Here is a 10467-nt window from a genome sequence, read left to right as displayed (position 1 = left end):
GGAAATTTTACCGACTTGATCTTATGAAGGTTCTGTGCAGGTAACCACAGTAGCTGTGTGTTCATGTGCGAATCAGCCATTCGTGTTCAGAGGACAGTGCCTCGCAGCTCTCCGTCCTTTGCCTCTGACCTAGTCACCCTTTCTTCCCCAGTATTCCCTGGGCAGTGCTTTGTAGAGACCAACATGGTTGTTCCATCTATAGCTGAGTCTGATCAATGGGTCTCAGAGCTTTTGACCCATCATGAGTCTGCCTTCACTGCTGCCCACCGCAGAAAGAAGCCTCTCGGACCGAGGTCGAGAACAGCACAGATCTAAAGGTGCGAACATTAATATTTGGAAGGCAGTTTGACTACGTGACTACTTAGCAAACGACAGGAGGTTCCCCTCTATGGTCTCCCCAACCCTGGGCTTTTGGCTGGCTTTGCAGTGTCACGCTAAGTTCCAGCCTATGGAGAAGGCCTTCGACCAATCAGATCCTTAGTACCTTTCTCATAGTCATTCCTCTATCAGGCGTAAGTTCCAAGTTGTGGAGAAGGCCTTTGACCAATCGGATCCTCTGTACCTCTCTCACAGTCAAGCCTCTATTCTTTCTGGGTACTGAGAGCTGAGCCTGGGGCCTCATTGCATGCTGGGCAGCACTCTGCTTCCCGGGCACACCAGCCTCTTCTCACTCATTTTGGTTATATTGTTGTTGTCTAAAATTCAGGACCGTTAAACTCTAGATCTCTCCTTTAGCTCTATTTTTGATTCTTCATTCTTTTAAAATGAAATTAAGCTTTCTTATCTGGTCCTAAAATTTGGTATGCTTGTCTCTTGAGAAACTTCAGATAACAAAGAATCAAACTGGAAGAGCTTCTCTCTCTCTCTTTCAGATTAGATAACGTATCTCTTTTTCCTGCTTTGATTCCACAAATCTAGAGTAAAATGAAAAGAACTGTATTTTTTAAAATCATCTTACATATTAATCTCTAATGTATTTGTCAGAAACACATTCCTTTAGACTAGAGTTCAGGCTGGCCTTAAACTCGAGTGCTATTTTCAGCAATAGGGCCTTACCAGTTTATGGAGGGAGAGGCACCAATAACTTTAACAGTAACTTTGGTTAGGGGTTCCTATGGAACACCTTTGGTAAAGAACTTGATTAAATGTAACCTACTTCTGGTACTGGAAACTTTAGTTGGTAATGAAGGATGTCTAGTTGGGGCTGTTTCTCTTATTTGGCAATTTCATTCAGATTTCCTTCAAGATGTATACATTTTAGGAAGCTCATACTGTATTAGGTTTCCATATGACATGCCCTCCCCCAATGGGCCTTAGTTTTAGCTGTCCCTCCCTGAATTCCCTCCCTCCCTCCTCCTTCCTTCCTCTTCCTTGTTTCATCCTCCTGTTCCAATGCCCACCCCACCTCTGTCAGTCCATAACTACCTATTTGATTTCCCCTTTCTAGGGACATCTCTCACATACCCCTAGTCCCATACTCTCTACCTAAACTCTGTGGTTCTATGGATTGTAGTCTGCATATTAATGACTTAACAGCTAGCACTCACATTATCGTAGGGTTCTATTGCTGTGAAGAGACACCATGACCACTGTAACTCATATGAAGAGAAGCATTTGACTGGGGCTGGCTTATAGTTTCAGAGGTTTATTATCATTATGGGGGAAGCATGGCAGCATGCAGGCCAGGCAGAGATGGTGCTGGAGAATGATCTGGATATGCAGGCAGCATGAAATGACAGTGACATACTGGCTAGGCTTGAGCTTCTGAGACCTCGAAGACCATCCATCCCCTAGTGACATAGTTCTTCCAACAAAGTTACCGATCCTCCAATAAGGCCATACCTCCTAATAGTGCCACTCCATAAGGGCCTATGGGGGCCATTTTTATTCAAACCATCACATACGCATATAAGTAAATACCTGAAAATTTCACAATTCCTAAGTAATATTCCATTGTGTAAATGCACCATATTTTCTTTATCCATTCATCTGTTGACAGACATCTAGGTTGTTTCTGATATCTGGCTGCTATATAGAGAGAGCAGCAATGAGCATGGTTGAACAAGTGTCTCTGTAATAGGGCAAACTGTCCTCTGGGCACATGCCCAAGAGTAGAATAGCTGGGTCTTTACATAGGTGGATTCCCATCTTCCTGGGGGGCTACCACACTGATTTCCATGGTGTCCGTACAAGTTCACACTCCAGCCAGCAATGGATGAGTGTTCCCCTTCCTCCACATCCTTGACATCATAAATTGTCACTTGTTTTTATTGATTTTTGGCATTCTGACTCATGTGAGATGGAATACCAAAGTAGTTTTGATTTGCATTCCCTGATGACTAAGGATGTTGAACATTTCTTTAAGTGCTTCTCAGGATATTGGAATTTCCTCTTTTGAGAATTCTCTGTTTAGATTTGTACCCCATTTTAAAATTGGATTGTTTGTTATCCTGATGTCCAGTTTTTTGAGTTCTTTATGCATTTTGGATATTAACTCTCTATTGAATGTGTAGTTGGTAAACATCTCATCCTGTAACCTGCTGTTTTGTACAAGTGCCTACCCTTTGCTACGCAGAAGCTTTTCAGTTTTATGAGGTCCTGTTTATTATTTATTGATCTTACTGCTTGTGTTATATTCTGTTCAGAAAGTCTTTCCTGTGCTGGGTTCAAGAGTATTCCCCACTTCTATCAGATTCAGTATACATGGTCTTATGCTAAGGTCTTTGATCCACTTGGAGTTGAGTTTTGTGCAGGGTGGTAAGTATGGGTCTGTTTTTGTTCTTCTATATGCAGACATCCAATTTGAGCAGCACCATTTGTTGAAGATGCTGTCTTTTCTCCAAAGTGTATTTCTGACTTCTTCATTAAAAAAGAATCGGGTGCGTGGACTTATTTCTGAGTGTTCAATTCTGTTCCATTGATCAACATGCCTGCTTTTGTGTCAATACCATGCTGTCTTTTAAAATTACTTTTTATACTTGAATGAATTAGCCAAGGGGATTAAAGGGAGATTATCACTTACTAATATAATTTAAGATCAGCAATGGGAATCCCTCCAGCCATTTTTTAATCATGCAGAATTGCTTTAGCTATCTTGGGTACTTGTGTTTTTCCATATGAAGTTAAAAGTTGTCCTTCTAAATTCTGTGAAGAATTATATTGGAATTTTTATGAAAATTGTTTTGAATCTGTAGATTGCTTTTGGTAGGATGGACATTTTTGCTCTATTCATCTTATTGATCTAGGAACATCGGAGATCTTTCCATCTTCTAATATCTTCTTCAATTTCTTCACTTTTTGGCCACTGTTACTCATTAAAAAATTCTGGGATGCCCATAGAATCTCCCAGGGGCCTTTGTATTCCTGTTCTTGTCCTTTCTAAATAGGCAACATTTTCCATCCACTTTCTTTATTTTATCTTTCCTGACTTTTATTTTAAACACACAAAGACGTCCTTCAGATTTAATGTGACAAGTGACACATCCGAGAGTGTGGCAATGGACATACACTCCCCTGGCTTTGGAGAGAAGCTGTTTTCATGGTTGCATTTCTCAAGGTTGAGCGAGATCTTGATCTTCAGCCTCTATGCCTATGTGATCCTCATTTTGGACCTCATTCCTGGCAAATCTTATCTTCTTTTTTTCCCCCTCTCCCTTTGATCCACTCGTCTAATTCATTCAAGCCACTCAGTTCTGCCTCTCCTTTCCAAGATGTGAGCTCCTCTGCTCCACCCAACGTCGTGCACCAAGCCAATGGGTGTGTTCGCTCTTCACTCCTGACCAATGATGAAGAAATGAAACATTAACTGTCAGGCTGACCTCTGGCAGACACAACTGGATATGTTCTCTGGGCATCAGCCCTGAGCCTCGAATAAGTCAGCACTGGACGCAAGGGTGTGCTGTTAATCAGCCCGTCGCAGCCCCTTCGAGCCTACCATGAGCAACAGAGGTGCATGCTTTCAAAAATCACAGAAAGAAGTGGATAGAGGTCCTCTTCTGGGGGAGGAGGAGCCCTCTGTGTCACCATGCCTCACTCTGGAATGTGGGGCGGTTGTAGCTTCACCTCTTCCTCCCAGCTCCATCAGTTGTTAGTGTTGGCAGCATCATGGTAGAACCCTATGTGGTTCAGAAGCACATCGGTCCCCAGGGACAGCTAACTAACCTCTGTGCCACATGCACCGCCTCCTCACAGGTATAGTTTCTCCCATCCTCTCTTCTTTCTGAGGCCTGCACCCCCCACCTGCTTGTCTCTTCTCTGCCTACCAATAGGCTCAAGGCTTTTCTGTAGTGGAGGAAGACAAAAAGCATCCCCCGTGTTTCTGCTGCATCCATGACGATTTCTTGCCTCTCACACTCATTGGCTTTTCTTCAACACTTTGCAAATAGACCCATAACCGTTCTTCTTGCTGGCCTAGACACTGCTATCCCAGGCAAGGTGGACAGAAGTAACCTTAGTGTCACAAAGCCCAATTAGTGGTTCTAAGATCTCCCTGGCTTTCTTTCTTGACAGCATTTGGTCTGTGACCCCATCCTTCTCAGCATCTAATTTGGACTTTTGATCCCTTCAACTCCCTGGACCACTTCCTCCTTCCTCATCTTCATATGTTCACTCTTCTTCTAACTCTAGATGCTGGTCTTGGGGTGAGGGGACACATTCTCTGGCTGCATTTTTTTTCCCTTCAGTGATCTTATTTCTGTCCTCGTATTTATCTGAGTAATTGTGAGTAGCTATTTTTACCCTTCCCCATCTTTTGAGACAGGGTCTTACTGTGTAGCCATGGTCGGCCCAGAACTTACAGAGATCTACCTGTCCCTGCCTCCCAAGGGCTGGAATTAAAGGTATATATATATATACCACCATGCCTTGTTGGTATCTATTTCTATATACCCTTGACCCACCACACAAGCCTGAGCATGTTTTAAAAATATTTCTTATCGTGTTTTTTAAAAATAAGAAAATATAAATACCATGGACCTTAAATCTTAATTCATGGGAAGGAAGTAAAAACCCAGTGGATTCTCATACCCTCTGGAGGTTGATCTGAAACTTTTGGGAGTCATGGGTGTCTTTGAAACATTTATTTAGGAAAGGATACATAGATTCTGAGGCGGAAGCAGGGGACTCAGAGAATTCCTTTTCCAGAACTCAGGGTTAGGTTAGTTAAGACCTGTCCTCCAGGTTCAAGTTGCTCTGCTTTGTAGATGATGATCTGCCCAGTCCAGCCTGTGCCCGCCCATTCAGCTTCATCTCCTTCATCTTCACATCTCAGGGGTTTAGGTTCTGTCTCTACTAAATCCCGCACATGTCCATACACTGCTGCCTACAGGGCTACTCCTGTCTGTCTGTCTGCCCACTCCCTCCCCCTTGCTTGGCAAGTACCTCTTCAAGCACCCTTCTGGAAAGCCTCTGGGGATCCCCTTTCCTTCCCTGTTCCCTGTCTTTGCTGAGTTCACTGAGTTTTCTCTGAGTCTTCAGAATAAATAGAATGTCACAGATTCAGGTTCTTAGGGACTGGTGCTGTGCCTGCTTTGTGGTACCGCTCACAGCCTCCTTCCAAGGGATGGAGGCCCGGTGATTGGGTGCATCTTGGGAGCTATTGTAGAATGTTGAGTCCTCCAATCTCTCTTTGGATGGATTATGCTTGCTTTACCATATCGCATAAGATTAGTCACCAGAGCAGAAAATTGAATACATGTGGGAACGCTGGGAGGATGCCAAGAGTTCAGTCACAGGCCACTTACCCCAGAAGACATTGCCCAACACCATTCTTAATGAGCGATGGAGACTAACAAAGAGTGTGTAGCCATAATTGTTCTTTCAAATCAGCTCTCCCTTGTGTTCAGCATAAAATGGACGTCACATCACATGGCTACTAGCCTGCCAGCTGCTGTCCTGGGTGTTACCATGTACTCTAAGGTCAGAGGCTGATTGGCAGCAGACACTTTCCAAGGCGGAAGAGGCATCTACAAATAAATGGGATTCCTTTATGAGAGAAGAATAAAAGGCAGTAAAAAGAATATCCAAGGGTATGACCATGGAAACATAAAGAAGCCATTATTAGGAAAGCAGAGGAGAATGAGATATTTACAGACATTTGTCCCCATGGCACACTGTATTTAGCACAAACATACCAGTGGTATTTAGTCATAGACACTTTCCCTTTTTTATTGCATCTATCTATCTATCTATCTATCTATCTATCTATCTATCTATCTATCTATCATGTATGTATGTATGTATGTGTCTATGTATCTATGTATCTATATACATATCTATGTATCTATGTGCCTATGTATCTATATATGTATCTATATATCTATGTTCTATGTATCTATATACATATCTATGTATCTCTATATATGTATCTATCTATGTATCTGTGTATCTATGTATCTGTTTATCTATCTATCTATCTATCTATCTATCTATCTATCTACCTACCTACCTACCTATCCATCTATTATCTATATATCTATTATTTATTATTTCATGCATGTATATGTGAATGTACATGTGTGTGGACATCAGAGGATAACTTGTGAGAGTTGGTTCATTCTTCTATCCCCTGGGTTCTGGGGATCAAACTCAGGCCATCAGGCTCGGTGACAAGCTCCTTAACATACTCAGCTGTCTGGGCCCCCGATTCAGGCATAGATTCTTGTATCTCTGGGAAGCAGGAGAAACTTAGATTACAAGGCAGCAAAGGCATGTTAATTCCATCTCTACACTGGCAGGACAGTGGTCTTCAACTGTCCTTCAACCCCCAGGCCTTGGAAAGTCCCAGAAAATAGGGAGTTGGTCAGAGTGACCTCAAATGTTCCTCCACCTCAGAATTTCTATGAATCTCTGACTGTGTAGACGCAGCCCTGGGCTAGTCTGGAAATAAACTGTTCAATGAGTTTAAAATAAGACATGCCGACCAAATTAGAAGAGTCCTAGTTGGCCACAAATGGGGTTGGCCTTTAGCTGAGTTGGTAATGAGGTCGTTTTATTTTTACTTTATTGTGTTTTATTTTGTCTCCTCTCCACCCTTTCCATTCAGAGCTCTGTCTTCCTGAGCATCCCCACCACAGGCATGGTAAGCTGGTCCAGGCCTGCATCCAGCTGGCAGGCAGCCCTTTGCACACCATCCACTCACCCACCTCACCTCCTATAGCTAAAGAACCTCAGGCTCTTCTCTGTAGGTTCTAGGTAGGACTCTGGCCTCGGTGGTGGCCGCTTTTTGCACAGCTTGTTCACTGGTTCCCAGGGCAGGAAGAATACAAAAGCAGTCAGGGCAGGCAGATGGGCCTGCTCTCTGCAGGGACCGTCTCTCGACTCCCACGCCGTTACTGTGAGCCTTGAGTTCTCTGCCTTGCCCATGGATTTCTGTGGTGAGTAGGGCCGGAACTGAGTCCAATCTCATCAGATCCTAGATAGATGTCTCAATGAGACAGCTGGCAATGTTTCTCCTCTGGTGTCAGGCGATGTTGCTGTCATATTATTAGCTCTGGAAGAAAGTGTGCCCATGTGTATGACCACAGAAAGCCAGGGGCTCTTCTGCTTAGGTTACAGGATCCTGGAGAAACTGAGTCTCTTCTCCACTATCAGTAAATTCCATTTCCTCTGTTCAGCTCTGCGTTAGACTGCATGTATTATAGCTTCCTGTTTAGAGGGCTGGGGAAACTCAGACAGATGAAGGATTCTGCATGCATGTGGAAGAACAAGGTTTCAGATGCAGCTTAGCCCGACTGCATAACACCCCAGTTGTTTGCTGCCTTGGTTCCAGAGCATTGTGTGCACAGAGGGAGGGGTGGTTCCAACATCACACTTGGGGCATTTGGCATGTCATGCATACTCCTCCTTCAGGCTGTTCCTTCTGCCTTCTCTCCTATTTCCTTCGCCTTCTTAGTGATGCATCTGTGAACTGCTTTGGATCACAGCCCCCACTGCAGCCTGCCTGGCTCTTCGTCCTCTCCACTCGGCATCAATGTGTAATTGGCACTGTCACCTGGGACATGGGCCTTTCTCAGTACCATTCTCTGAACCTAAGAAAGAGGTTTATATTTGAGCAACTGGGGCTTATTTCCTTTATTTAGGTGTACTTCTGCATTGTCTTCATGGGAGCAGGTTGTTTCCTTTCTATGGCTCACTGCAGTGTCAACATCACCAGGTGGTCCACCAGAGCCTGCACCAGGACATGGGTCCGTGAAGAGGCTCCTGGCTGCTTGCAGAGCTGATACTGTGAGGTCGTAGATACATATAGAGCACGGGCGGGAGAAAAGGAAAGACCTATAAGCGAGACTTCAGTGACAGATGGAGGAGAAAATCTTACAGGCCTTTAGGATCCCAGACTGTTGCCTTAAATGGTTTCCATTGGCATTGCCAGTCCCTTCTTCCCAGCAGGCACAAACTCGCAACTGCATGGCAAGTTCTGAACTCTTGTGTCCATGTAGATCAGAATGGGAAGTAGTTTCCTTTTGTTCAGTGTGGTGTGTTCAAGGTGGCTCTTAAGCTCTCGGCACTTGGGAGATGTAGCCTTGATGGTGTAGGGGAATTCAAGGTCAAGGAGAGAAATTGAAGACATTGTTTGCTCTGTGCAGGAGAGGTTGGCACCTCTGTGTGCCCCATGGTTCCCTGTGTCTATCTCGATCCTGTCATCGCATGCAGCGTTGAGCTGGTGATGTAACTAGTTCACTCCTGGGCCGTGAGGGTTGATTGGTTGTAGTACGTTAGCATGAGATTTGGGATCAGACTTCTGGAATTCAAATATGCTTTCCCACACTTAGTAGCAGTATGACATTGATATATATATATATATATATATATATATATATATATATATATATACATACATATATGTGTGTGTGTGTGTTCTTGTTTATGTGTGTGTAGATATGTCTGTATGTGTGTTTGTGTGCATGTGGTGGCCAGACGCTCATGTCAGATGCCTTCTTCAATTACTCTTCACTTTAAGTTTTTGAGACAGGCTTCTTCACTCAACCTGGAGCTTGCTAATGTAGGTAGACTGCTGGCTGGTGAGCCCGAGGAATCCTCCTGTCTCCACCTCCCCAGTGCTGGCCTTTTAGGGTGTGCGCCTTGGATGCCACGTTTTTACTTGGGCACTGGGGATTGACCTCAGGTTTCTATGATTGTTCAGAAAGCATTTTAACTGAGGAGCCATCTCCCCAGGCCCTCAACACGTTACTTAAAGTGCTTTGTGAGCCTAGTTGGTCCTTCTGCTGAGGAGGACATTCACATCTTCTCCATAGACTTATATCGAGGATAACATATGTTGAAATGCATAGAACCATTGCATTAGACGCTCAACAGAGGCCTGGCACATGGTACGTGCTCAGTCAAAGGGTATTGGCACAATGTGGGGAACGAGAAGATAGAAGCATGGCTTTTAGTAGCTAGTTTAGCTACTGGTAATGATGGTGGCCACGATAGGGGGACATCCTTATTACTGTGCAGCTCCCAGACAGGAGTGGATTTTAAGTCAGCCTCGGGCTGTCTGATCTAAAAACCAGGGCCTGGGCCATGAACCAAGATGGTTTCTGGTGATGAACACAGGGACAGGAGATAGATGGAGTTTGTAAATATGACTACAAACACACTTGTGGTAACCTAGCAATTTGGCAGCGGCCCCTGGTCTCGAGAAGGAATTTTTCCTTTAAAAACTAGAATAACAGCACACGGCGGTGACTTCATCCAGGACTCTGGGCGTGTGTCCCAGAGGGGCCGTCTCTCCCTGGCTCTGAGGCCTTTAAGGCAGGTCAGGCACGGATGGGGAATTTCTCGCAGAAGATCAGCCCACCCTGCAATGGCTGTGATTGTCCCTTCAGTCTTTATCAAGGCTTTCCCCCTGGCATTTTCTGCAAAGCATGCTCTTGCTGATGGGTGAGGGCTTCAGTTAACGTCTCACTGTAAATCGTGACTCGCAGTGGGCTTTTACAGTCCTCCTTGCGTCAGGAGGTTTTGTTATTATGGTGCAGAAAGCCTTCCAGGACCCACCGTGACCTTCTGTTCTCAGTATTTCAACCTCTTGACCTTGCGGTCAGGGTTGGTGGCTGGAGCATCTCACCATGACTATGGATTAGAGTGTGGAGTTTTGTCTGGTTTGCTTAGGTCCTGCTCCCGGGAGAAACCTGCTCCCATGGGTGTGTCGCCCCTTTCCCAAATGGACTTGCGACCTCATAGAACATTATTTTTTCTCCCTTGTCTTCGGTCATTGTATCTTCTCTCCCTTGTCATCACTGGCCATAAATCAGGCTCACAAGACGTTGATTGATATACCCCAGAGCTTACATACTCAACTTTATGGAACATATCAGCTAAGAGCGGAGGCCGAGCCCCAAGATCAGCCTCAGTCATATTCCTTTCTTCTTCTTTTCTTCTTCTTCTTCTTCTTCTTCTTCTTCTTCTTCTTCTTCTTCTTCTTCTTCTTCTTCTTCTTCTTCTTCTTCTTCTTCTTCTTCTTCTTCT

The sequence above is a fragment of the Mus pahari genome, chromosome 21 (genome assembly GCF_900095145.1).
Source record: "Mus pahari chromosome 21, PAHARI_EIJ_v1.1, whole genome shotgun sequence".
Lineage (NCBI taxonomy): Eukaryota > Metazoa > Chordata > Mammalia > Rodentia > Muridae > Mus > Mus pahari.
This window is presented reverse-complemented; position numbering follows the sequence as displayed.